The sequence below is a fragment of the Staurois parvus genome, unplaced genomic scaffold, assembly GCF_062004578.1.
Source record: "Staurois parvus isolate SC_StPar_1 unplaced genomic scaffold, SC_StPar_1.0 ptg003641l, whole genome shotgun sequence".
NCBI classification, from domain to species: Eukaryota; Metazoa; Chordata; class Amphibia; order Anura; family Ranidae; genus Staurois; species Staurois parvus.
In genome coordinates, this window is record NW_028321437.1 from 12,501 (window position 1) to 39,663 (window position 27,163).

General features: G+C 44.7%; 1 long non-coding RNA gene across 1 annotated transcript in view; it reads right to left on the bottom strand.

Annotated features, from left to right (window-relative positions):
- LOC149427586 (uncharacterized) overlaps positions 1-13,171 on the bottom strand; it is a 23,224-nt gene extending 10,053 nt beyond the window's left edge. The window contains exon 1 of the long non-coding RNA XR_016311246.1: positions 12,919-13,171. This is a non-coding gene — a long non-coding RNA (uncharacterized LOC149427586). The remainder of the gene's footprint in view (positions 1-12,918) is intronic.
- Between the last annotated feature and the right edge of the window lie 13,992 nt (positions 13,172-27,163).

A 27,163-nucleotide genomic window follows, 5' to 3' on the forward strand; every position in this document is an offset into this window, starting at 1 on the left:
CTTCAACCACAACCATCCCGTGACCAATCCTTCAACCACAACCATCCCATGACCCATCTTTCAACCACAACCATCCCGTGACCCATCCTTCAACCACAACCATCCTGTGACCCATCCGTCAACCACAACCATCCTGTGACCCATCCTTCAACCACAACCATCCCGTGATGCATCCTTCAGCCGAAACCATCATGTGTTCCATCCTTCAGCCAAAACCATCATGTGACCCATCCTTCAGCCGAAACCATCATGCGACCCATCCGTCAACCACAACCATCCCGTGACCCTTCCTTCAACCACAGCCATCCCAGGATGCATCCTTCAGCCGAAACCATCATGTGACCGTTCCTTCAGCCGTAACCATCATGTGACCCATCCTTCAGCCGTAACCATCCCGTGACCCATCCTTCAGCCGTAACCATCCCGTGACCCTTCTTTCAACCATGACCATCCTGCGGCCCTTCCTTCAACCATGACCATCCTGCGCCCCTTCTATCAACTATACCCATCCCCTGACCCTTCTATCAACTATAACCATCCTGTGCCCCTTCCTTCAACCATGACAGTCCTGCGCCCCTTCCTTCAACCATGACCATCCTGCGCCCCTTCCTTCAACCATGACATTCCTGCGCCCCTTCCTTCAACCATGACATTCCTGCGCCCCTTCCTTCAACCATGACAGTGCTGCGCCCCTTCCTTCAACCATAACAGTCCTGCGCCCCTTCCTTTAACCATGACAGTCCTGCGCCCCTTCCTTCAACCATAACCATCCTGCTCCCCTTCCTTCAACCATGACAGTCCTGCGCCCCTTCCTTCAACCATGACAGTCCTGCGCCTCTTCCTTCAACCATACCCATCCTGCTCCCTTTCTTTCAACCATGACAATCCTGCACCCCTTCCTTCAACCATGACAGTCCTGCGCCTCTTCCTTCAACCATAACCATCCTGCGCCCCTTCCTTCAACCATGACAGTCCTGCACCCCTTCCGTCAACCATACCCATCCTAAGCCCCTTCCTTGAACCATGACAGTCCTCCGCCCCTTCCTTCAACCACGACAGTCCTGCGCCCCTTCCGTCAACCATACCCATCCTGCGCCCCTTCCTTCAACCATGACAGTCCTCCGCCCCTTCCTTCAACCATGACAGTCCTGCACCCCTTCCGTCAACCATACCCATCCTGCGCCCCTTCCTTCAACCATGACAGTCCTCCGCCCCTTCCTTCAACCACGACAGTCCTGCGCCCCTTCCTTCAACCACGACATTCCTGCGCCCCTTCCTTCAACCATGACAGTCCTGCGCCCCTTCCTTCAACCATGACAGTCCTGCGCCCCTTCCTTCAACCATGACAGTCCTGCGCCCCTTCCTTCAACCATGACAGTCCTGCGCCCCTTCCTTCAACCATGACAGTCCTGCGCCCCTTCCTTCAACCATGACAGTCCTGCGCCCCTTCCTTCAACCATGACAGTCCTGCGCCCCTTCCTTCAACCATGACAGTCCTGCGCCCCTTCCTTCAACCACGACAGTCCTGCGCCCCTTCCTTCAACCACGACAGTCCTGCGCCCCTTCCGTCAACCATGACAGTCCTGCGCCCCTTCCTTCAACCATACCCATCCTGCGCCCCTTCCTTCAACCATGACAGTCCTGCGCCCCTTCCTTCAACAATGACAGTCCTGCGCCCCTTCCTTCAACCATACCCATCCTGCGCCCCTTCCTTCAACAATGACAGTCCTGCGCCCCTTCCTTCAACCATACCCATCCTGCGCCCCCTCCTGGAGATAAGGGGAGTATTGCCTCATGAACTGCATGCTTTGTTTTTTGATTGGAAGACTACAGCTCTCCACATGTGTGATGCTTGAAAATTCCTTTCTTTGAAATCTTCGATGATTAGCGATCTTGCGATGTATAAATAGCGTGTTTACTGTGCGGTACGCGGAATTCATCAGATTGTCAGTTTGTGAGTGGGAGAGGAATAAACCCGATCACCCACTTTTCATGAGTAGATCTGCCTCGAACATATTGATGAACTGCTAAGCCGAGAGAAAACAAAGTGCGGCATTATGGGGCATCTGCAAAAAAAAGGGAGGGGCCATGCTGCAGGATTGTGAACACTGTGCAGGGTGGCAGTTAGGGGGATGGCTGTATGATGGACACCCTGACCACAGGCAGACCTTCTATCAGAACAGGCAGCCATCATGGAGTGGAGGCAAACTGCCCTTTATAGTCCCGATCGATGCACTCTATACACTGTGTTGTACATGACATTGTCCCGATCGATGCACTCTATACACTATGTTGTACATGGCATAGTCCCGATCGATGCACTCTATACACTGTGTTGTACATGACATTGTCCCGATCGATGCACTCTATACACTGTGTTGTACATGACATTGTCCCGATCGATGCACTCTATACACTGTGTTGTACATGACATAGTCCCGATCGATGCACTCTATACACTATGTTGTACATGGCATAGTCCCGATCGATGCACTCTATACACTATGTTGTACATGGCATAGTCCCGATCGATGCACTCTATACACTATGTTGTACATGGCATAGTCCCGATCGATGCACTCTATACACTGTGTTGTACATGACATTGTCCCGATTGACGCCGGATCCTGATAAATTCCAACACATTTCCCACATCATACATCGCTTCATCAGGAGATGTGGGAGGCGTGTCTGACATCAAGGACTGACATTAAAGAACAACTCCGGGCACAAGAAAAATATATCCATACAGTGCCCTCCTGGTCCTCTACCTGTGCTGTGCACCCCTCCTGGTCCTCTACCTGTGCTGTGCACCCTTCCTGGTCCTCTGACTACCTGTGCTGTGCACCCCTCCTGGCCCTCTGACTACCTGTACATGACATTGTCCCGATCGATGCACTCTATACACTGTGTTGTACATGACATTGTCCCGATCGATGCACTCTATACACTATGTTGTACATGGCATAGTCCCGATCGATGCACTCTATACACTGTGTTGTACATGGCATAGTCCCGATCGATGCACTCTATACACTGTGTTGTACGTGGCATAGTCCCGATCGATGCACTCTATACACTGTGTTGTACATGGCATTGTCCCGATCGATGCACTCTATACACTGTGTTGTACGTGACATTGTCCCGATCGATGCACTCTATACACTGTGTTGTACATGGCATTGTCCCGATCGATGCACTCTATACACTGTGTTGTACATGGCATTGTCCCGATCGATGCACTCTATACACTGTGTTGTACATGACATTGTCCCGATCGATGCACTCTATACACTGTGTTGTACATGACATAGTCCCGATCGATGCACTCTATACACTGTGTTGTACATGACATAGTCCCGATCGATGCACTCTATACACTGTGTTGTACATGAGATAGTCCCGATCGATGCACTCTATACACTGTGTTGTACATGACATTGTCCCGATCGATGCACTCTATACACTATGTTGTACATGGCATTGTCCCGATCGATGCACTCTATACACTGTGTTGTACATGACATAGTCCCGATCGATGCACTCTATACACTGTGTTGTACATGACATTGTCCCGATCGATGCACTCTATACACTGTGTTGTACATGGCATAGTCCCGATCGATGCACTCTATACACTGTGTTGTACATGGCATAGTCCCGATCGATGCACTCTATACACTGTGTTGTACATGGCATAGTCCCGATCGATGCACTCTATACACTGTGTTGTACATGGCATAGTCCCGATCGATGCACTCTATACACTATGTTGTACATGGCATAGTCCCGATCGATGCACTCTATACACTATGTTGTACATGGCATAGTCCCGATCGATGCACTCTATACACTATGTTGTACATGACATTGTCTCGATCGATGCACTCTATACACTATATTGTACATGACATTGTCCCGATCGATGCACTCTATACACTATGTTGTACATAGCATAGTCCCGATCGATGCACTCTATACACTGTGTTGTACATGACATTGTCCCGATCGATGCACTCTATACACTATGTTGTACATGGCATAGTCCCGATCGATGCACTTTATACACTATGTTGTACATGGCATAGTCCCGATCGATGCACTCTATACACTATGTTGTACATGGCATAGTCCCGATCGATGCACTCTATACACTGTTGTACATGACATTGTCCCGATCGATGCACTCTATACACTATGTTGTACATGACATTGTCCCGATCGATGCACTCTATACACTATGTTGTACATAGCATAGTCCCGATCGATGCACTTTATACACTATGTTGTACATGGCATAGTCCCGATCGATGCACTCTATACACTATGTTGTACATAGCATAGTCCCGATCGATGCACTTTATACACTATGTTGTACATGGCATAGTCCCGATCGATGCACTCTATACACTGTGTTGTACATGACATTGTCTCGATCGATGCACTCTATACACTATATTGTACATGACATTGTCCCGATCGATGCACTCTATACACTATGTTGTACATAGCATAGTCCCGATCGATGCACTTTATACACTATGTTGTACATGGCATAGTCCCGATCGATGCACTTTATACACTATGTTGTACATGACATTGTCCCGATCGATGCACTCTATACACTATATTGTACATGACATTGTCCCGATCGATGCACTCTATACACTATATTGTACATGACATTGTCCCGATCGATGCACTCTATACACTATATTGTACATGACATAGTCCCGATCGATGCACTCTATACACTGTGTTGTACATGACATTGTCCCGATTGACGCCGGATCCTGATAAATTCCAACACGTTTCCCACATCATACATCGCTTCATCAGGAGATGTGGGAGGCGTGTCTGACATCAAGGACTGACATTAAAGCCCAACTCCGGGCACAAGAAAAATATATCCATACAGTGCCCTCCTGGTCCTCTACCTGTGCTGTGCACCCCTCCTGGTCCTCTGACTACCTGTGCTGTGCACCCCTCCTGGCCCTCTGACTACCTGTGCTGTGCACCCTTCCTGGTCCTCTGACTACCTGTGCTGTGCACCCCTCCTGGCCCTCTACCTGTGCTGTGCACCCCTCCTGGTCCTCTACCTGTGCTGTGCACCCCTCCTGGTCCTCTACCTGTGCTGTGCACCCCTCCTGGTCCTCTACCTGTGCTGTGCACCCCTCCTGGTCCTCTACCTGTGCTGTGCACCCCTCCCAGTACTCTACCTGTGCTGTGCACCCTTCCCGGTCCTCTGACTACCTGTGCTGTGCACCCCTCCTGGTCCTCTACCTGTGCTGTGCACCCCTCCTGGTCCTCTACCTGTGCTGTGCACCCCTCCTTGTCCTCTACCTGTGCTGTGCACCCCTCCCGGTCCTCTACCTGTGCTGTGCACCGCTCTTGGTCCCTTGTAGATGGGGTGGTCCTAGTGTTGCTGGGGGGGGTATTTTGTTTCGGGGGGATCATAGCGAATTACATAGAAATTACTCAGCAAAACAAAAAGGATTCTTGGTTCTTTATTCCCTAAAGGGGGAGGTACTAGGAGGTGGGAAGGTGTGGAACCAAGGGGTGGTGCTTGGAGATTGATAGGGGGCGGAGACAAGGGGTGACTCAGAAGGGGGAGTACCTGCACCTATTTCTTTAAAAATAAAAATTTGATGATTCCTACCTGGGCTGCTTCATAGAATAGAATGGAATAGAATAGAACAGAAAAGACAAAAAAAAATCAGAATATAAAATAAAAGAACAGAATAGAATAGGATATAACAGACTAAAATAGAAAAAATACAGACTGGAAAATAAAAGAATAGAATAAAATAGAAAAGAACAATAGAACATAAAGGAATAGAATAGAAAAAGAATAGAATATAATAACACAACAGAACAGAATGGAATAGAAAGGAACAGAACAAAAAAAACCAGAATAGAATAAATAATAGAGTAGACTAGAAAGGAATATAATAGAATAGAATAAAAAAAAAGCACAGGATAGCATAGAATAGAAAAAACAGACTAGAACAGAATAGAATAGAAAAGAACAATAGAATATAAAGGAATATAATAGCATATGAAAGAATAGAATAAAACAGAAGAGAATGGAAAATAAAGGAATATAATAGATAAAGAATATAATAAATAATAGAAAAGAATAGAAAGGAATTGAGAAGCATATAAATGAGTAGAATAGAATAAAACGATAGAATAGAATATAAGGAAATAAAATAGAAAAAAAACAGAATAGAATAGAAAAGAATAATAGAATAGAAAGGAATAGAGTATTAAAGAATAGAATAGATTAAAACAATGGAATATAACAGAATATAATAAAAAAGAATAGTATATAAAGGAATAAAATAGGAAAAACGGGATGGTGCTCAGAGGTGGGTAGGGGGTGGAACCAAGGGATGGTGCTCAGGGGTAGGCTGGAACCAAGGGATGGTGCTCAGAGGTGGGTAGGGGGTGGAACCAAGGGATGGTGCTCAGAGGTGGGTAGGGCGTAGAACCAAGGGACTGTGCTCAGAGGTGGGTAGGGGGTGGAACCAAGGGGTGGTGCTCAGAGGTGGGTAGAGTGTGGAACCAAGGGATGGTGCTCAGAGGTGGGTAGGGGATGGAACCAAGGGATGGTGCACAGAGGTGGGTAGAGGGTGGAACCAAGAGATGGTGCTCAGAAGTCAGTAGGGGATAGATACCAAGGGACGGTGCTGAGAGGTGGGTAGAGTGTGGAACCAAGTGATGGTACTCAGAGGTGGGCTGGGTGTGGAACCAAGGGATGGTGCTCAGAGGTGGGTAGGGGATAGAAACCAAGGGACGGTGCTCAGAGGTGGGTAAGAGGTGGAACCAAGGGATGGTGCTCAGAGTTGGGTAAGAGGTGGAACCAAGGGATGGTGTTCAGAGGTGGGCTGGGTGTGGAACCAAGGGACGGTGCTCAGAGGAGGGTAGGGGGTGGAACCAGGTGATTGTTCTCAGAGGTGGGCTGGGGGTGGAACCAAAGGATGGTGCTCGGAGGAGGGTAGGGGGTGGAACCAAGGGATGGTGCTCGGAGGTGGGTAGGGGGTGGAACCAAGGGATGGTGCTCGGAGGTGGGTAGGGGGTGGAACCAAGGGATGGAACCAAGGGATGGTGCTTGGAGGAGGGTAGGGGGTGGTACCAAGGGATGGTGCTTAGAGGAGGGTAGGGGGTGGAACCAAGGGATGGTGCTTAGAGGTGGGTAGGGGGTGGAACCAAGGGATGGTGCTTAGAGGTGGGTAGGGGGTGGAACCAAGGGATGGTGCTTAGAGGAGGGTAGGGGGTGGAACCAGGGAATAGGGATTTTGCACTTCCTGGTTCCGGGGCACGTGTGCCGGCATGCCGCTTCTGTTGTGATTCATTACAGCAGAAGCCGATTACGTTTGCCGGCCAATGAATGAGCAGACACTCTGATCGGCCAGGAAGAGTGACAGGACACACCTCTGCCTATGTAATCGGCGATCTGCTGGATTTTCATTCCCTGCGAAGCGCGTAGTACACACAAGACCACTGGTAGGCGCACAGGTAACCCATCGATCGCCCGAGATGTTTAACCTCTTCCCAGCCGGCGTCATTCGTACAGCGACAGCGAATATTTGTAGCACAGAGCGCTGTATTAGGATCCGTTCACACTTGTGCGACTTCAAAAAACGTGCGATTTTCATGGCGACTTTTCAGTGCGACTTGATGTGAGTGGATGAGTTCGACTTTGGCCTTGACCTAGGATGATTGTTCGCGCTGCACAAAGTCGCATGTAGATCATTCAGACTTTGGAGGGTTTACATCGAATGGCCCTCAAGTCACATGAAGTATCGCAGGAACTACCTTCCAGTCGCTGCAACTTGAAGTCGCACAGAAATGCGAAGTACTCACTGGGAAACACGCGGGGGGGGGACTTGTCATGTGAAAATCGCCCGTTTCTGTGGCCCCTCTAATGGTGCGAAATTCAAACATAAAATTCTTAGAAAAGATTTTTTAAAGAAGATTGTTCTTGGAAATCGATCCGTGCGTGGCCGGCTGGATACACCGCATGGGATGACCTGCAGGAAGATGTGCACCCTGGTGCTGGGAGCGTCCTACAGGTAGACACTATACTGCTGGAAGTATTGGCCCCGCCCTCCCAGTCATGTGATTCAGGTGTTCCAACCCCCTCCTAATCATGTGATTCAGGTGTTCTGACCCCCTACATATCATGTGATTCAGGTGTTCTAACCCCCTCCATATCATGTGATTCAGGTGTTCCAATCCCCTCCATATCATGTGATTCAGGTGTTTCAATCCCCTCCATATCATGTGATTCAGGTGTTCCAATCCTCTCCCAGTCATGTGATTCAGGTGTTCCAATCCCTTCCCAGTCATGTGATTCAGGTGCTCCAATTCCCTCCCAGTCATGTGATTCAGGTGTTCCAATCCCCTCCCAATCATGTGATTCAGGTGTTCCAATCCCCTCCATATCAGGTGATTCAGGTGTCCCAATCCCCTCCATATCATGTGATTCAGGTGTTCCAATCCCTTCCCAGTCATGTGATTCAGGTGTTCCAATCCCCTCCCAATCATGTGATTCAGGTGTTCCAATCCCCTCCATATCAGGTGATTCAGGTGTCCCAATCCCCTCCATATCATGTAATTCAGGTGTTCCAAATCTCTTCCCAGTCATGTGATTCAGATGTTCCAATCCCCTCCCAATCATGTGATTCAGGTGTTCCAATCCCCTCCATATCATGTCATTCAGGTGTTCCAATCCCCTCCATATCATGTGATTCAGGTGTTCCAATCCCCTCCATATCATGTGATTCAGGTGTTCCAATCCCCTCCATATCATGTGATTCAGGTGTTCCAATCCCCTCCCAATCATGTGATTCAGGTGTTCCAATCCCCTCCATATCATGTGATTCAGGTGTTCCAATCCCCTCCATGGACACAGGTGTATACAATCAAGCCCCTAGGCATGCAGACGGCTTCTACATACATTGGTGAAAGAATGGGTCGCTCTCAGGAGCTCAGTGACTCCAAGCGTGGTCCCGTGATAGGTGGCCACCTGGGCAATAAGTCCATCCGTGACATTTCCTGGCTACTAAATATTCCACGCTCAACTGTTAGTGGGATTATAACAAAGTGGAAGCAACTGGGAACAACAGCCACTCAGCCACCAAGTGGTAGGCCACGTCACATGACAGGGCGGGGTCAGCGCATGCTGAAGCGCACAGTGCGCAGAAGTCACCAACTGTCTGCAGAGTCAATAGCTAAAGACCTCCAAACTTGGTGTGGCCTTCAGATGAGCCCAACAACAGTGCGTAGAGAGCTTCATGGAATGGGTTTCCATGGCCGAGCAGCTGCATCCAAGCCTTCCATCACCAAGTGCAATGCAAAGCGTCGGATGCCGTGGTGTAAAGCACGCTGCCACTGTACTCTAGAGCTGTGGAGACATTGACTCTGGAGTGACCAATCATGCTTCTCTGTCGTCTGGCAATCCGATGGACATGTCTGGGTTTGGCGATTGCCAGGAGAACAGTACTTGCCTGACTGCATTGTGCCAAGTGTAAAGTTTGGTGGAGGGGGGATTATGGTGTGGGGTTGTCTTTCAGGGGTTGGGTTGACCCCCTAGTTCCAGTGAAGGCAACTTTTAAAGCATCAGCATACCAAGACATTTTGGACAATTTCATGCTCCCAAATTTGTGGGAAGAGTTTGGGGATGGCCCTTTCCTGTTCCAACATGACTGCCCCCCAGTGCACAAAGCAAGGTCCATAAAGACATGGGGGAGCCAGTTTGGGGTGGAGGAACTTGACTGTCCTGCACAGAGTCCTGACCTCAACCCCATAGAACACCTTTGGGATGAATTAGAGCGGAGACTGCGAGCCAGGCCTCCTCCCCCGACATCAGTGCCTGACCTGACAAATGTGCTTCTGGAAGAATGGTCCAACCTTCCCATAGACACCCTCCTAAACCTTGTGGACGGCCTTCCCAGAAGAGTTGAAGCTGTTATAGCTGCAAAGAGCGGGGCCAACTCAATATTGAACCCTACGGACTAAGACTGGGGGGCCATTAAAGGTCATGTGTGTGGAAAGGGCGGGGCCAACTTAATATTGAACCCTGTGGACTAAGACTGGGGGGCCATTAAAGGTCATGTGTGTGTGGAAAGGCCGGCTGACCAATATTGAACCCTACGGACTAAGACTGGGGGGCCATTAAAGGTCATGTGTGTGGAAAGGGAGGGGCCAACTCAATATTGAACCCTACGGACTAAGACTGGGGGGCCATTAAAGGTCATGTGTGTGGGAAGGGCGGGGCCAACTCAATATTGAACCCTACGGGCTAAGACTGGGGGGCCATTAAAGGTCATGTGTGTGGGAAGGGCGGGGCCAACTCAATATTGAACCCTACGGGCTAAGACTGGGGGGCCATTAAAGGTCATGTATGTGGGAAGGGCGGGGCCAACTCAATATTGAACCCTACAGACTAAAGCAGGACATACATGGGTCGAATTCCGAACGATTTTTCAATTGAAAATCGAAAACATCGTTCGTTCTGTAATCCGATGGTGCCACCAATGATTTATAAAATCGGTCATTTTTCACGAATTTTCCAGCGTGCCCGATAAATGAAATGAGAAGGAACCACGAAAATCGTCCGGTGCCATCGCCCCACTAACAGCGAAAATCATTTTGATAATTTTTAAATAGATTTTGAGGTAATTTAAAATCTCTCCCAGGTCTCCATTCATATTCATGTCTGAATCCACCGACCGCCGATGGGCTCGCTACCTCCGCTGGAAGTCCGTTCCACGCACCAACTACTCCTTCAGTAAAACAATCCTTTCTAAGGTCAGCGTGGAACTTTTCTCCTCTAGTCTGGAGGTCGTGTCCCCGATCTGAAAGTCCTGCCCTCCCGAACCTCACCCCCTCCCTTCCTGGATTTAAAAGGTGTCGCTCGCGTCCATCCTTTCCCTTCTTTCCTCCAGACTGTACACATGAAGTTCCTGTTCCAATTTAGCTGCACGTGTCTTTTTGTCCCTCGGAGACCGTCCCACCCCACATGGAAATAGATTTGTAATGTATTTTAAAAATATTCTTCCCAAATATATTGACATATATTTGAAATACTACAATTTTGGCCGTATTCAATATATATATATACACTGTATGTTGAAATGCATTTTTCTTACAAAATATGTGAAAATTTTTTTAAAAATACATTTAAAATATACTGTAGAAATCTGAAGAATATATTTAAAAAAAAAAAAAAAAAAATATATATATTAAAAAAAAAAAAATAAAAAATAAAAATAAAAATAAATATATATATATATATATATATATATATATATATATATATATATATATGTGTGTTTGTGTATGTATAAATATATATATATATATGTATATATATACACACTGTATGTTGAAATGCATTTTTATTACAAAATATATGAAAAATATTTTTAATAATACATTTCAGATATACTGTATGTCTTTACAAAGTACGAATCTACATTTTTGGAATGCATTTACAAATATATTTAAACATATATACACTGCATGTTGAAAAGTGTTTTTTATATATTATGAAATATATGAAAAATATTTAAAAAAATATATATTTTTAAATATATTCTTCAGATTTTTTTTAACATATAAAAAAGTAATTTTAACATATATATTTACCGTACATATATTTTTAAATGCATTCCAAAAATGTAGATTTGTATTTTTAAAGACATACTGTATTTCTGAAAAGTTTGTTAAAATGACTTTTTTATATGTTAAAAAAAATCTGAAGAATACATTTATAAAAAATATATTTTTAAAAATACTTTTCATATATTTTGTAATATATATAAAAAACGCATTTCAACATGCAGTGTAGATATTTTTAAATATATTTCTAAATGCATTCCAAAAATGTAGATTTGTACTTTTTAAAGACATACAGTGTATCTGAAATGTATTATTAAAAATATTTTTCATATATTTTGTAATAAAAGCGCATTTCAACATACAGTGTATATATATATATATATATATATATATACACACACATACACACACACACAAATATATATATATTTTTTAAAAAAATATATTATTTATATATATATATATATATATATATATATTTATATTTAATATATTCTTCAGATTTCTACAGTATATTTTAAGTGTATTTTTAAAAATATTTTTCATATATTTTGTAACAAAAATGCATTTCAACATACAGTATATATATATTTATATTTATTTTTTTTATATATATATTGAATACGGCCAAAATTGTAGCATTTCAAACATATGTCAATATATTTGGGAAGAATATTTTTAAAATATAATTGAAATATATTCTTCTTCCATGTGGGACCGCTGGGGATCAGTTGTGTCATTCAGATATCAGAGATTCAAATTACTTTTTCACCCCCCCCCCCCCCCTCAGAGGGTGACAACCCATGGACACAATATGGAATAATAGTAGAAAAAGAAGAAGAAGTTGAGTTTTCCATCCCCGACGTGCCATGTGCTGGGTTCCCCGTCATTTGATATATTCCAGGAGGGATGGTCTGCAGAGTTGGAAGCGATGATCTGCTCCCATCCTGCCTCTGACAAGAGCCGTTGTCACCAATCGAAACGCAAAGGAATAAAAAGTAACAAAAACAGCCACATCGCCCGATGGACGCCTAGAAGTTGAACTTGTCAGCAGCCTGGCCATTGGGGGGTATTTACTAAACCTGGAAGGTGCAAAATCCGGCTCACTTCTGCATAGGAACCAATCAGCTTCCAGGTTTCATTGTCAAAGCTGAACTGAACCAGCTGAAGCTAGAAGCTGATTGGCCGCCGTGCACAGTGGCCCCGGGTTCTGAGTGCTCCACTTTTAGTAAATCTCCCCCAATGCATCCACTTTGAATTCTGCATAAAAGAAGGAGAAGAACTCACCGGGGGAGACGAGACGTTACGTCCTAAAAAAGTCCTAAAGATGTTCCAGAAGACGTGACGCTGGTCCCCGGTGATGGCGGAGCGAGCCGACAATTCGCTGACCGGATTGAGAAGGAAAAAAAAAAAAAGAAGAGCGAGCGAGTGAGAGAGAGAGAGGGAGCGAGGCTGTTGCTTGAAGTGAGTGAATGTATGTGAACATCAACAGGAAACATGCGAGCTTCCTGTGACATCAGCCGGCTCCGCCTGCGCTGGGCTTCTCCCTGAACAAACTTCTCCCTCTTCTCCTGCCACTTGGACTGGTGCCGCGTCCGTCCGCGTCCTCCGAAAATCCACCGCCGCTCCCGCACAGGATACGGCTTTCCTCCGCAGGAAGTCCAACTCCCGGCGAGCTCCCGGAGGCGACAACTCATTCTTCACTCATTGTGTTCCCTCCATTCAGCTGTCAGCCTGAAACATCGAAGAGTGACGGCAGAAAAAAGACCAGCAGTGCCTGACGTCCGACCCGGACAGAGCGTCGCTTCTTTGTTGTCATTGTACTGGATTTATATATTATTATTATTATACATTATTATTATTATTCAGGATTTATATATTATTATTATTATTGTTGTTATTATTCAGGATTTATATATTATTATTATACATGATTTATATATTATTATTATACAGGATTCATATATTATTATTATTATTATTATACAGGATTTATATATTATTATTATACAGGATTCATATATTATTATTATTATTATTATACAGGATTTATATATTATTATTATACAGGATTCATATATTATTATTATTATTATTATACAGGATTTATATATTATTATTATACAGGATTCATATATTATTATTATTATTATTATACAGGATTTATATATTATTATTATTCTTCAGGATTTATATATTATTATTATTATTATTGTTATTCAGGATTTATATATTATTATTATTATACTGGATTTATATATTATTATTATTATTATTATTCAGGATTTATATATTATTATTATTATTATTCTTCAGGATTTATATATTATTATTATTCTTCAGGATTTATATATTATTATTATTATTATTGTTATTCAGGATTTATATATTATTATTATTATTATTCTTCAGGATTTATATATTATTATTATTCAGGATTTATATATTATTATTATTATTATTGTTATTATTATGTATATATTATTATTATACAAGATTTATATATTATTATTATTATTATCATACAGGATTTATATATTATTATTATTATTATTATTGTTATTATTATGTATATATTATTATTATACAAGATTTATATATTATTATTATTATTATCATACAGGATTTATATATTGTTATTATTATTATTATTATTATCATACAGGATTTATATATTATTATTATTATACAAGATTTATATATTATTATTATTATTATCATACAGGATTTATATTATTATTAATAAACAAGATTTATACTATGATTTGTATTTATACATTCTTTTTTACTATTCTTATTATACAGGATGCGTATATTAATATTATTATTATCGTTCAGGATTTATACATTATTATTATTCAGGATTTATATATTATTATTATCATACAGGATTTATACATTATTTTTTATTATTATTCTTCAGTATTTATATTATTATTATTAATAATAATAATAATAATATTATTAATAATAATAATAAATACGATTTATACTATTATTTGAATACAGGATTTATACTTTCTTTTTTATTATTTTTATTATACAGGATGCATTCATTATTATTATTGGTAAAACAGAAGAGATAAAACTACAACAAAAAATACCACAAAATAAATGAGATTTAGGGTGTATTAGTAATATTTATATTATACAGGATTTATATTATTATTATTATACAGGATTTATATTATTATTATTAATATTATTATTATTCAGGATTTATATTATTATTATTCAGGATTTATATTATTATTATTATACAGGATTTATATTATTATTATTAATATTATTATTATTATTATACAGGATTTATATTATTATTATTATTAATATTATTATTATTATTCAGGATTTATATTATTATTATTATTCGGGATTTATATTATTATTATACAGGATTTATATTATTATTATTATTAATATTATTATTATTATTATACAGGATTTATATTATTATTATTATTATTAATATTATTATTATTATTCAGGATTTATATTATTATTATTATTATTATTATTATTCAGGATTTATATTATTATTATTATTATTCAGGATTTATATTATTATTATACAGGATTTATATTATTATTATTAATATTATTATTATTATTATTATTCAGGATTTATATTATTATTATTATTATTCAGGATTTATATTATTATTATTAATATTTTTATTATTATTCAGGATTTATATTATTATTATTATTCAGGATTTATATTATTATTATTATTAATATTATTATTATTATTCAGGATTTATATTATTATTATTATTCAGGATTCATACATTATAATTATTATTATTCGCCCTCCGCCTTCCTCCATATCTAGCTATCAGCAGCAAATTACAAGAAATACAACAAATATTTAATGCACTCTGATAATAAAATAAATACATTGTACTTTCTGAAAAAAGAAAAACAAACAAACAATAAAAAAAAAAAAATAATAATAATAATATTATATATATTCTGAAATAAAAATATAATTCTCTTTGGAAAAAAAACATAAAATTGTATATATCTCTCCGAAATTAAATAAACTACAACTCCCCCCCCCCCCCCCACATGGATCATTACTTTCCTTTAGGAGACAGAAGCCCAGGAATACGATGGATTCTAATGCGCAGATTCTGGTGTTGGATCCTTCGTTGGGTTATTTTGTTATATTTTTTTAAAGAAATAAATAAAATCTCTGACATGGGAGTTTTAGGCTGAGATATGTGAGCAGAACGACAGATCTAAGGATGAGGAAGCAGAAAGAGTCAGAAACTTCTGATCATAAAGCATTTTGATGGGGTGTCTAGGGGTCTATAGTGTCTATGGGATCTGTGAGCTCTGTGGGGGTCTATGGTGTCTATAGTGTCTATGGGGTCTAAGGGGTCTATAGTGTCTATGGGGGTCTATAGTGTCTATGGGATCTATGGTGTCTATACTGTCTATGGGGTCTATAGTGTCTATGGGGTCTAAGGGGTCTATAGTGTCTATGGGGGTCTATAGTGTCTATGGTATCTATGGTGTCTATACTGTCTATGGGGTCTATAGTGTCTTTGGTGTCTATAAGGACAGCGGTGTCTATGGGGTCTATGGTGTCTATGAGGTCTATGGGGTCTGTGGTGTATATGGGGTCTGCAGTATCTATGAGCTCTATGGTGTCTAGGGGGTCTATGGTGTCTATGGGGTCTATAGTGTCTATGGGGGTCTATAGTGTCTATGGGATCTATAGTGACTATGGGGTCTATAATGTCTATGGGGTCTATAGTGTCTATGGGGTCTATAATGTCTATGGGGTCTATAGTGACTATGGGGTCTATAATGTCTATGGGGTCTATAGTGTCTATGGGGTCTATAATGTCTATGGGGTCTATAATGTCTATGGGGTCTATAGTGACTATGGGGTCTATAGTGTCTATGGGGGTCTATAGTGTCTATGGGGTCTATAGTGTCTATGGGGTCTATAATGTCTATGGGGTCTATAGTGACTATGGGGTCCCGGGTATTTTAGTCTTAAAAAATAAAAACATCTTGTGCTGCTTACACTGGATTGTAGTCCCCCAGACACAGAAATGCAGAGCTGAGACTTGTAGTCCCCCAGACACAGAAATGCAGAGCTGAGACTTGTAGTCCCCCAGACACAGAAATGCAGAGCTGAGACTTGTAGTCCCCAGACACAGAAATGCAGAGCTGAGACTTGTAGTCCCCCAGCTAAAGAAAAGCTAAAGGTTAGCAGTGCTGGGACTTACCCATGTTAGATGTCAGTGCTGGAGCTTGTAGTCCTACTGATGTTGGAGAGGAATACTGGGACCCGTGGTTCTAATGATGACTGATAGGAATGCTGGGCCCTGTAGTCCCTCTGATGTTGGATGTGAATGCTGGGCCCTGTAGTCCCTCTGATGTATGAGAATGCTGGGCCCTGTAGTCCCTCTGATGTTGGATGTGAATGCTGGGCCATGTAGTCCCTGTGATGTATGTGAATGCTGGGCCTTGTAGTCCCTCTGATGTTGGATGTGAATGCTGGGCCATGTAGTCCCTCTGATGTTGGATGTGAATGCTGGGCCCTGTAGTCCCTCTGATGTTGGATGTGAATGCTGGGCTCTGTAGTCCCTCTGATGTTGGATTTGAATTCTGGGCCCCGTAGTCCCCTTGATGTTGGAAGTGAATGCTGGGCCCTGTAGTCCATCTGAAGTTGGATGTGAATGCTGGGCTCTGTAGTCCCTCTGATGTTGGATGTGAATGCTGGGCTCTGTAGTCCCTGTGATGTTGGATGTGAATGCTGGGCCCTGTAGTCCCTCTGATGTTGTATGTGAATGCTGGGCCCTGTAGTCCCTCTGATGTTGTATGTGAATGCTGGGCCCTGTAGTCCCTCTGATGTTGTATGTGAATGCTGGGCCCTGTAGTCCCTCTGATGTTGGATGTGAATGCTGGGCTCTGTAGTCCCTCTGATGTTGGATTTGAATGCTGGGCCCTGTAGTCCCCTTGATGTTGGAAGTGAATGCTGGGCCCTGTAGTCCATCTGAAGTTGGATGTGAATGCTGGGCTCTGTAGTCCCTCTGATGTTGGATGTGAATGCTGGGCTCTGTAGTCCCTGTGATATTGGATGTGAATGCTGGGCCCTGTAGTCCCTCTGATGTTGTATGTGAATGCTGGGCCATGTAGTCCCTCTGATGTTGGATGTGAATGCTGGGCTCTGTAGTCCCTCTGATGTTGGATGTGAATGCTGGGCCCTGTAGTCCCTCTGATGTTGATTGTGAATGCTGGGCTCTGTAGTCCCTGTGATGTTGGATGTGAATGCTGGGCCCTGTAGTCCCTCTGATGTTGGATGTGAATGCTGGGCCCTGTAGTCCCTGTGATGTTGGATGTGATTGCTGGGCCCTGTAGTCCCTCTGATTTTGGATTTGAATGCTGGGATCTGTAGTCCCTCTGATGTTGGATGTGAATGCTGGGCCCTGTAGTCCCTCTGATGGATGTGAATGCTGGGCCCTGTAGTCCCTCTGATGTCGGATGTGAATGCTGGGCCCTGTAGTCCCTCTGATGTCGGATGTGAATGCTGGGCTCTGTAGTCCCTCTGATGTCGGATGTGAATGCTGGGTTCTGTAGTCCCTCTGATGTTGGATGTGAATGCTGGGCCCTGTAGTCCCTCTGAAGTCGGATGTGAATGCTGGGCCCTGTAGTCCCTCTGATGTTGGATGTGAATGCTGGGTACTGTAGTCCCTCTGATGGATGTGAATGCTGGGCCCTGTAGTCCCTCTGATGTTGGATGTGAATGCTGGGCTCTGTAGTCTCTCTGATGTTGGATGTGAATGCTGGGTCCTGTAGTCCCTCTGATGTCGGATGTGAATGCTGGGCTCTGTAGTCCCTCTGAAGTCGGATGTGAATGCTGGGTTCTGTAGTCCCTCTGATGTTGGATGTGAATGCTGGGCCCTGTAGTCCCTCTGATGTTGGATGTGAATGCTGGCCCTGTGGTCCCTCTGATGTCGGATGTGAATGCTGGGCTCTGTAGTCCCTCTGATGTCGGATGTGAATGCTGGGCTCTGTAGTCCCTCTGATGTCGGATGTGAATGCTGGGCTCTGTAGTCCCTCTGATGTGAATGCTGGGCCCTGTAGTTCCTTTGTTGTTGGATGTGAATGCTGGGCTCTGTAGTCCCTCTGATGTCGGATGTGAATGCTGGGCTCTGTAGTCCCTCTGATGTTGGATGTGAATGCTGGGCCCTGTAGTCCCTCTGATGTTGGATGTGAATGCTTTGCTCTGTAGTCCCTCTGATGTTGGATGTGAATGCTGGGCCCTGTAGTCCCTCTGATGTTGGATGTGAATGCTGGGTCCTGTAGTCCCTCTGATGTTGGATGTGAATGCTGGGCCCTGTAGTCCCTCTGAAGTCGGATGTGAATGCTGGGTCCTGTAGTCCCTCTGAAGTCGGATGTGAATGCTGGGTCCTGTAGTCCCTCTGATGTATGAGAATGCTGGGCCCTGTAGTCCCTCTGATGTTGGATGTGAATGCTGGGCCATGTAGTCCCTGTGATGTATGTGAATGCTGGGCCTTGTAGTCCCTCTGATGTTGGATGTGAATGCTGGGCCATGTAGTCCCTCTGATGTTGGATGTGAATGCTGGGCTCTGTAGTCCCTCTGAAGTTGGATGTGAATGCTGGGCCCTGTAGTCCCTCTGATGTTGGATGTGAATGCTGGGCCCTGTAGTCCCTCTGATGTTGGATGTGAATGCTGGGCTCTGTAGTCCCTCTGATGCTGGATTTGAATTCTGGGCCCCGTAGTCCCCTTGATGTTGGAAGTGAATGCTGGGCCCTGTAGTCCATCTGAAGTTGGATGTGAATGCTGGGCTCTGTAGTCCCTCTGATGTTGGATGTGAATGCTGGGCTCTGTAGTCCCTGTGATGTTGGATGTGAATGCTGGGCCCTGTAGTCCCTCTGATGTTGGATGTGAATGCTGGGCTCTGTAGTCCCTGTGATGTTGGATGTGAATGCTGGGCCCTGTAGTCCCTCTGATGTTGTATGTGAATGCTGGGCCCTGTAGTCCCTCTGATGTTGGATGTGAATGCTGGGCTCTGTAGTCCCTCTGATGTTGGATGTGAATGCTGGGCTCTGTAGTCCCTCTGATGTTGGATGTGAATGCTGGGCTCTGTAGTCCCTCTGATGTTGGATGTGAATGCTGGGCCCTGTAGTCCCTCTGATGTTGTATGTGAATGCTGGGCCCTGTAGTCCCTCTGATGTTGGATGTGAATGCTGGGCTCTGTAGTCCCTCTGATGTTGGATGTGAATGCTGGGCCCTGTAGTCCCTCTGATGTTGGATGTGAATGCTGGGCTCTGTAGTCCCTGTGATGTTGGATGTGAATGCTGGGCCCTGTAGTCCCTCTGATGTTGTATGTGAATGCTGGGCCCTGTAGTCCCTCTGATGTTGGATGTGAATGCTGGGCTCTGTAGTCCCTCTGATGTTGGATTTGAATGCTGGGCCCTGTAGTCCCCTTGATGTTGGAAGTGAATGCTGGGCCCTGTAGTCCATCTGAAGTTGGATGTGAATGCTTGGCTCTGTAGTCCCTCTGATGTTGGATGTGAATGCTGGGCTCTGTAGTCCCTGTGATATTGGATGTGAATGCTGGGCCCTGTAGTCCCTCTGATGTTGTATGTGAATGCTGGGCCATGTAGTCCCTCTGATGTTGGATGTGAATGCTGGGCTCTGTAGTCCCTCTGATGTTGGATGTGAATGCTGGGCCCTGTAGTCCCTCTGATGTTGATTGTGAATGCTGGGCTCTGTAGTCCCTGTGATGTTGGATGTGAATGCTGGGCCCTGTAGTCCCTCTGATGTTGGATGTGAATGCTGGGCCCTGTAGTCCCTGTGATGTTGGATGTGATTGCTGGGCCCTGTAGTCCCTCTGATTTTGGATTTGAATGCTGGGATCTGTAGTCCCTCTGATGTTGGATGTGAATGCTGGGCCCTGTAGTCCCTCTGATGGATGTGAATGCTGGGCCCTGTAGTCCCTCTGATGTCGGATGTGAATGCTGGGCCCTGTAGTCCCTCTGATGTCGGATGTGAATGCTGGGCTCTGTAGTCCCTCTGATGTCGGATGTGAATGCTGGGTTCTGTAGTCCCTCTGATGTTGGATGTGAATGCTGGGCCCTGTAGTCCCTCTGAAGTCGGATGTGAATGCTGGGCCCTGTAGTCCCTCTGATGTTGGATGTGAATGCTGGGTACTGTAGTCCCTCTGATGGATGTGAATGCTGGGCCCTGTAGTCCCTCTGATGTTGGATGTGAATGCTGGGCTCTGTAGTCTCTCTGATGTTGGATGTGAATGCTGGGTCCTGTAGTCCCTCTGATGTCGGATGTGAATGCTGGGCTCTGTAGTCCCTCTGAAGTCGGATGTGAATGCTGGGTTCTGTAGTCCCTCTGATGTTGGATGTGAATGCTGGGCCCTGTAGTCCCTCTGATGTTGGATGTGAATGCTGGCCCTGTGGTCCCTCTGATGTCGGATGTGAATGCTGGGCTCTGTAGTCCCTCTGATGTTGGATGTGAATGCTGGGCTCTGTAGTCCCTCTGATGTCGGATGTGAATGCTGGGCTCTGTAGTCCCTCTGATGTGAATGCTGGGCCCTGTAGTTCCTTTGTTGTTGGATGTGAATGCTGGGCTCTGTAGTCCCTCTGATGTTGGATGTGAATGCTGGGCCCTGTAGTCCCTCTGATGTTGGATGTGAATGCTTTGCTCTGTAGTCCCTCTGATGTTGGATGTGAATGCTGGGCCCTGTAGTCCCTCTGATGTTGGATGTGAATGCTGGGCCATGTAGTCCCTGTGATGTATGTGAATGCTGGGCCTTGTAGTCCCTCTGATGTTGGATGTGAATGCTGGGCCATGTAGTCCCTCTGATGTTGGATGTGAATGCTGGGCTCTGTAGTCCCTCTGAAGTTGGATGTGAATGCTGGGCCCTGTAGTCCCTCTGATGTTGGATGTGAATGCTGGGCCCTGTAGTCCCTCTGATGTTGGATGTGAATGCTGGGCTCTGTAGTCCCTCTGAAGTTGGATGTGAATGCTGGGCCCTGTAGTCCCTCTGATGTTGTATGTGAATGCTGGGCCATGTAGTCCCTGTGATGTATGTGAATGCTGGGCCTTGTAGTCCCTCTGATGTTGGATGTGAATGCTGGGCCATGTAGTCCCTCTGATGTTGGATGTGAATGCTGGGCTCTGTAGTCCCTCTGAAGTTGGATGTGAATGCTGGGCCCTGTAGTCCCTCTGATGTTGGATGTGAATGCTGGGCCCTGTAGTCCCTCTGATGTTGGATGTGAATGCTGGGCTCTGTAGTCCCTCTGATGTTGGATTTGAATTCTGGGCCCCGTAGTCCCCTTGATGTTGGAAGTGAATGCTGGGCCCTGTAGTACATCTGAAGTTGGATGTGAATGCTGGGCTCTGTAGTCCCTCTGATGTTGGATGTGAATGCTGGGCTCTGTAGTCCCTGTGATATTGGATGTGAATGCTGGGCCCTGTAGTCCCTCTGATGTTGTATGTGAATGCTGGGCCATGTAGTCCCTCTGATGTTGGATGTGAATGCTGGGCTCTGTAGTCCCTCTGATGTTGGATGTGAATGCTGGGCCCTGTAGTCCCTCTGATGTTGATTGTGAATGCTGGGCTCTGTAGTCCCTGTGATGTTGGATGTGAATGCTGGGCCCTGTAGTCCCTCTGATGTTGGATGTGAATGCTGGGCCCTGTAGTCCCTGTGATGTTGGATGTGATTGCTGGGCCCTGTAGTCCCTCTGATTTTGGATTTGAATGCTGGGATCTGTAGTCCCTCTGATGTTGGATGTGAATGCTGGGCCCTGTAGTCCCTCTGATGGATGTGAATGCTGGGCCCTGTAGTCCCTCTGATGTCGGATGTGAATGCTGGGCCCTGTAGTCCCTCTGATGTCGGATGTGAATGCTGGGCTCTGTAGTCCCTCTGATGTCGGATGTGAATGCTGGGTTCTGTAGTCCCTCTGATGTTGGATGTGAATGCTGGGCCCTGTAGTCCCTCTGAAGTCGGATGTGAATGCTGGGCCCTGTAGTCCCTCTGATGTTGGATGTGAATGCTGGGTACTGTAGTCCCTCTGATGGATGTGAATGCTGGGCCCTGTAGTCCCTCTGATGTTGGATGTGAATGCTGGGCTCTGTAGTCTCTCTGATGTTGGATGTGAATGCTGGGTCCTGTAGTCCCTCTGATGTCGGATGTGAATGCTGGGCTCTGTAGTCCCTCTGAAGTCGGATGTGAATGCTGGGTTCTGTAGTCCCTCTGATGTTGGATGTGAATGCTGGGCCCTGTAGTCCCTCTGATGTTGGATGTGAATGCTGGCCCTGTGGTCCCTCTGATGTCGGATGTGAATGCTGGGCTCTGTAGTCCCTCTGATGTCGGATGTGAATGCTGGGCTCTGTAGTCCCTCTGATGTGAATGCTGGGCCCTGTAGTTCCTTTGTTGTTGGATGTGAATGCTGGGCTCTGTAGTCCCTCTGATGTCGGATGTGAATGCTGGGCTCTGTAGTCCCTCTGATGTTGGATGTGAATGCTGGGCCCTGTAGTCCCTCTGATGTTGGATGTGAATGCTTTGCTCTGTAGTCCCTCTGATGTTGGATGTGAATGCTGGGCCCTGTAGTCCCTCTGATGTTGGATGTGAATGCTGGGCCCTGTAGTCCCTCTGATGTTGGATGTGAATGCTGGGTCCTGTAGTCCCTCTGATGTTGGATGTGAATGCTGGGTCCTGTAGTCCCTCTGAAGTCGGATGTGAATGCTGGGTCCTGTAGTCCCTCTGATGTCAGATGTGAATGCTGGGTCCTGTAGTCCCTCTGATGTTGGATGTGAATGCTGGGTCCTGTAGTCCCTCTGATGTTGGATGTGAATGCTGGGCCCTGTAGTCCCTCTGATGTTAGATGTGAATGCTGGGCCCTGTAGTCCCTCTGATGTTGAATGTGAATGCTGGGCTCTGTAGTCCCTCTGATGTTGAATGTGAATGCTGGGTCCTGTAGTCCCTCTGATGTTGAATGTGAATGCTGGGTCCTGTAGTCCCTCTGATGTCGGATGTGAATGCTGGGCCCTGTAGTCCCTCTGATGTTGAATGTGAATGCTGGGTCCTGTAGTCCCTCTGATGTCGGATGTGAATGCTGGGCCCTGTAGTCCCTCTGATGTCAGATGTGAATGCTGGGCCCTGTAGTCCCTCTGATGTTAGATGTGAATGCTGGGCCCTGTAGTCCCTCTGATGTTTGATGTGAATGCTGGGTCCTGTAGTCCCTCTGATGTTGGATGTGAATGCTGGGCCCTGTAGTCCCTCTGATGTCAGATGTGAATGCTGGGTCCTGTAGTCCCTCTGATGTTGGATGTGAATGCTGGGTCCTGTAGTCCCTCTGATGTTGGATGTGAATGCTGGGTCCTGTAGTCCCTCTGATGTTGGATGTGAATGCTGGGCCCTGTAGTCCCTCTGATGTTAGATGTGAATGCTGGGCTCTGTAGTCCCTCTGAAGTTGGATGTGAATGCTGGGCTCTGTAGTCCCTCTGAAGTTGGATGTGAATGCTGGGCCCTGTAGTCCCTCTGATGTTGAAAAGAACTATTGGATATTGTAGACGCTTTGATGTTAGATTGGAAAGATGGGATCTGTATTCCTTGTGATGTTGGATAGGAATCCTGGGGCTTCTAGTCCTAATCAGGGATAGGAATTCTGGGACTTGTAGTCCTTCTAATCAGGGGCAGGAATGCTGGGACTTGTAGTTATACTAATCAGGGATAGGAATTCTGGGACTTGTAGTCCTTCTAGTCAGAGGTAGGAATGCTGAGACTTGTAGTCCTTCTAATCAGGGGCAGGAATGCTGGGACTTGTAGTCCTACTAATCAGGGATAGGAATCCTGGGGCTTCTAGTCCTACTAATCAGGGGTAGGAATCCTGGGGCTTCTAGTCCTACTAATCAGGGGTTGGAATCCTGGAACTTTTAGTCCTAATCAGGGGCAGGAATGCTGGGACTTGTAGTCCTACTAATTATGGGTAGGAATGCTGGGGCTTGTAGTCCTACTAATTATGGGTAGGAATGCTGGGGCTCATAGTCCCAGGGCCCCCAGATACTAGACCTATTAAAATACCCCCCCCACACACACACACTCTGTACGGGGATGCCACCGGTCCCCGTCCCCCCATTGCAGACCCTCCCTTCTATTCTCTTGGCCCTCATAGTCCCCCTTCACCCCACTGACTCCTCTCCAGCCATTTGTTGCCATGACTGCACTCCCCCCTCACTTTGTCTGATCCTCATCATGTCTGTCCCCCCCCCCCCAATATTCGTTCTTCTGATCCCCTGTCAGATAACCCGGACTCCTATTCACGGGGGTCTCATTTCCTCCATTAGATCCCCATCATCTCTGTCTTCCTGATGCTCTGCGCTGTCACCCCTTGCTGTGCGCTTCCCTTTCCTCTCCCCCCATCCTTCTCTCCCCACCTTCGCTCCTCTCACCCCCCCCCCCCCAACATTTAATTCTTTTGTTCTATTACTTTTCCAACAATTATATTCACTCCCAACCAATTATCATGACGGTCTTCCCCCATCCCCCCCCCCCTCCGCACTTTGCAGATACAAGCTTCACCGTAAGGCGAAGGCTTCCTATATATAACCTCATTCTCCGCTAGATCTCATCATTCGATTTTCACACATATATCACGGCAACACGGCAAAAGATATTTCTACAGATTTTATGGGGGATCCTTCGGTGGGGGTGAGGGTAACTCAGAGGGGTTGATTTATAAAGGATTTGCATTGCCATTCGCCCGGTGAAAATGCAAGTACATTCTATCTGTGCTAATGGTGTGGGAAAGCCCCCCCCCGAATGTACAGAGGCTAGATCCTGTGCTGTTCGAATGTAAATATTTTATTGTAAATGGAAATATCGCATTTGTCCACTAGATGGAGCTAAGTTGTATAGGAAACTCCTATCATACTTGGCGCCATCTAGTGACCAAATATGGTATTTTCCCTTAAAATTCAATTAAAAAACAACCAGCACAGGATAAAGTCCATTTACATTCGTTTTTGTTTTTTTCTTCATCCCATTAGCACAGAATGAATGTAAATGCGCTTTAAATTGGGCAAATGTCTATGTAAATCCTTTATAAACCAACCCCCCTGCTCAGCCATTCACCCAGTGTAAGTTCCCCTACATTCTTTTTGTGCAAATGGGGCGAAAAAACCCGAATGTAAATAGACTATCTCCTGGGCTGTACGAATGTAAATCATTGATTTTCAAAAGGAAAAATACCAAATTTGGCCACTATACGTAGCTAAGGAGTACAGAAAATTTCCTATCACACTTAGCACTATCTAGTGGACAAATGTGGTAGTGAAAGTGCACATACATTCGTTCTGAGTGAAAAAATTTTAATTCAACAGCAGTATTGAACCCAAACCCAGAAATGTCATATATTGCAGCTTACCAATCATTAGATGTGGCGGCTGCATTTGTTTTCTTTTTTTAGGCTGTTTTCCCCTGGTGATCTGGTCAGTAACACACCTCCTGTATTAGAGCGCCCCCACTCTGGAGGAAAGAGCACAGGGGGCACGTATGGACAAACGTAGCGTTTTCTATTTGAAATCAAATGAAAAACATTCGACCAGAAAAGGATATAGTCTATTTACATTCCTTTTTTTTGCCCAATTCACACAGAACGAATGCATATTCACTGTTGTTGGGTGAATGGCTGTGTGATTCGAGGGTGAATACTTGACTGGGGTAAGGACAGCTCAGAGGGGTTGATTTATAAAGTATTTGCATAGCCATTCGCCCAGTGAAGATGCAAGTACATTCAATGTGTGCTAATGGGGGGGGGGGAATGTGATTTGAGGGTGAATCCTTCCCTGGGGTAAGGACAGCTCAGAGGGGTTGATTTATAAAGTATTTGCATTGCCATTTGCCCAGTGAAAATTCAAGTACATTTGATCTGTAGTAGCGAAGTGAAAAAAAAACCCCAAAAAACGAATGTAAAGAGGCTATATCCTGTGCTGTTCGAATGTAATATTGTAAATGGAAATATCACATTTGTCCACTAGATGGAGATAAGTTGTATAGGAAATTCCTATTATATGTAGCATCATCTAGTGGACAAACGTGCATGTACATTCGTTCTGAATTTGTTTTTTTTAAAGCGGTATTGAACCCAAACCAGAAATGTCATATATTGCAGCTTACCAAACATTCGATGTGGCGGCTGCATTCGTTTTCTTTTTTTAGGCTTTTCTCCTTCTGTTTTCCCCCTGGTGATCCGACCAGTAACACACCTCCTGTATTAGAGCGCCCCCACTCTGGAGGAAGGAGCACAAGGGGCACCTATGGACAAACGTAGAGGTTTCTATTTGAAATCAAATGAAAAACACTCGACCAGAACAGGATATAGTCTATTTACATTCAATTTTTTTTTTTTTGCCCATTTCACACAGAACAAATGCACATTCACTTTCATTGGGTGAATGGCTGTGTGATTTGAGGGTGAATCCTTCCCTGGGGTAAGTACAGCTCAGAGGGGTTGATTTATAAAG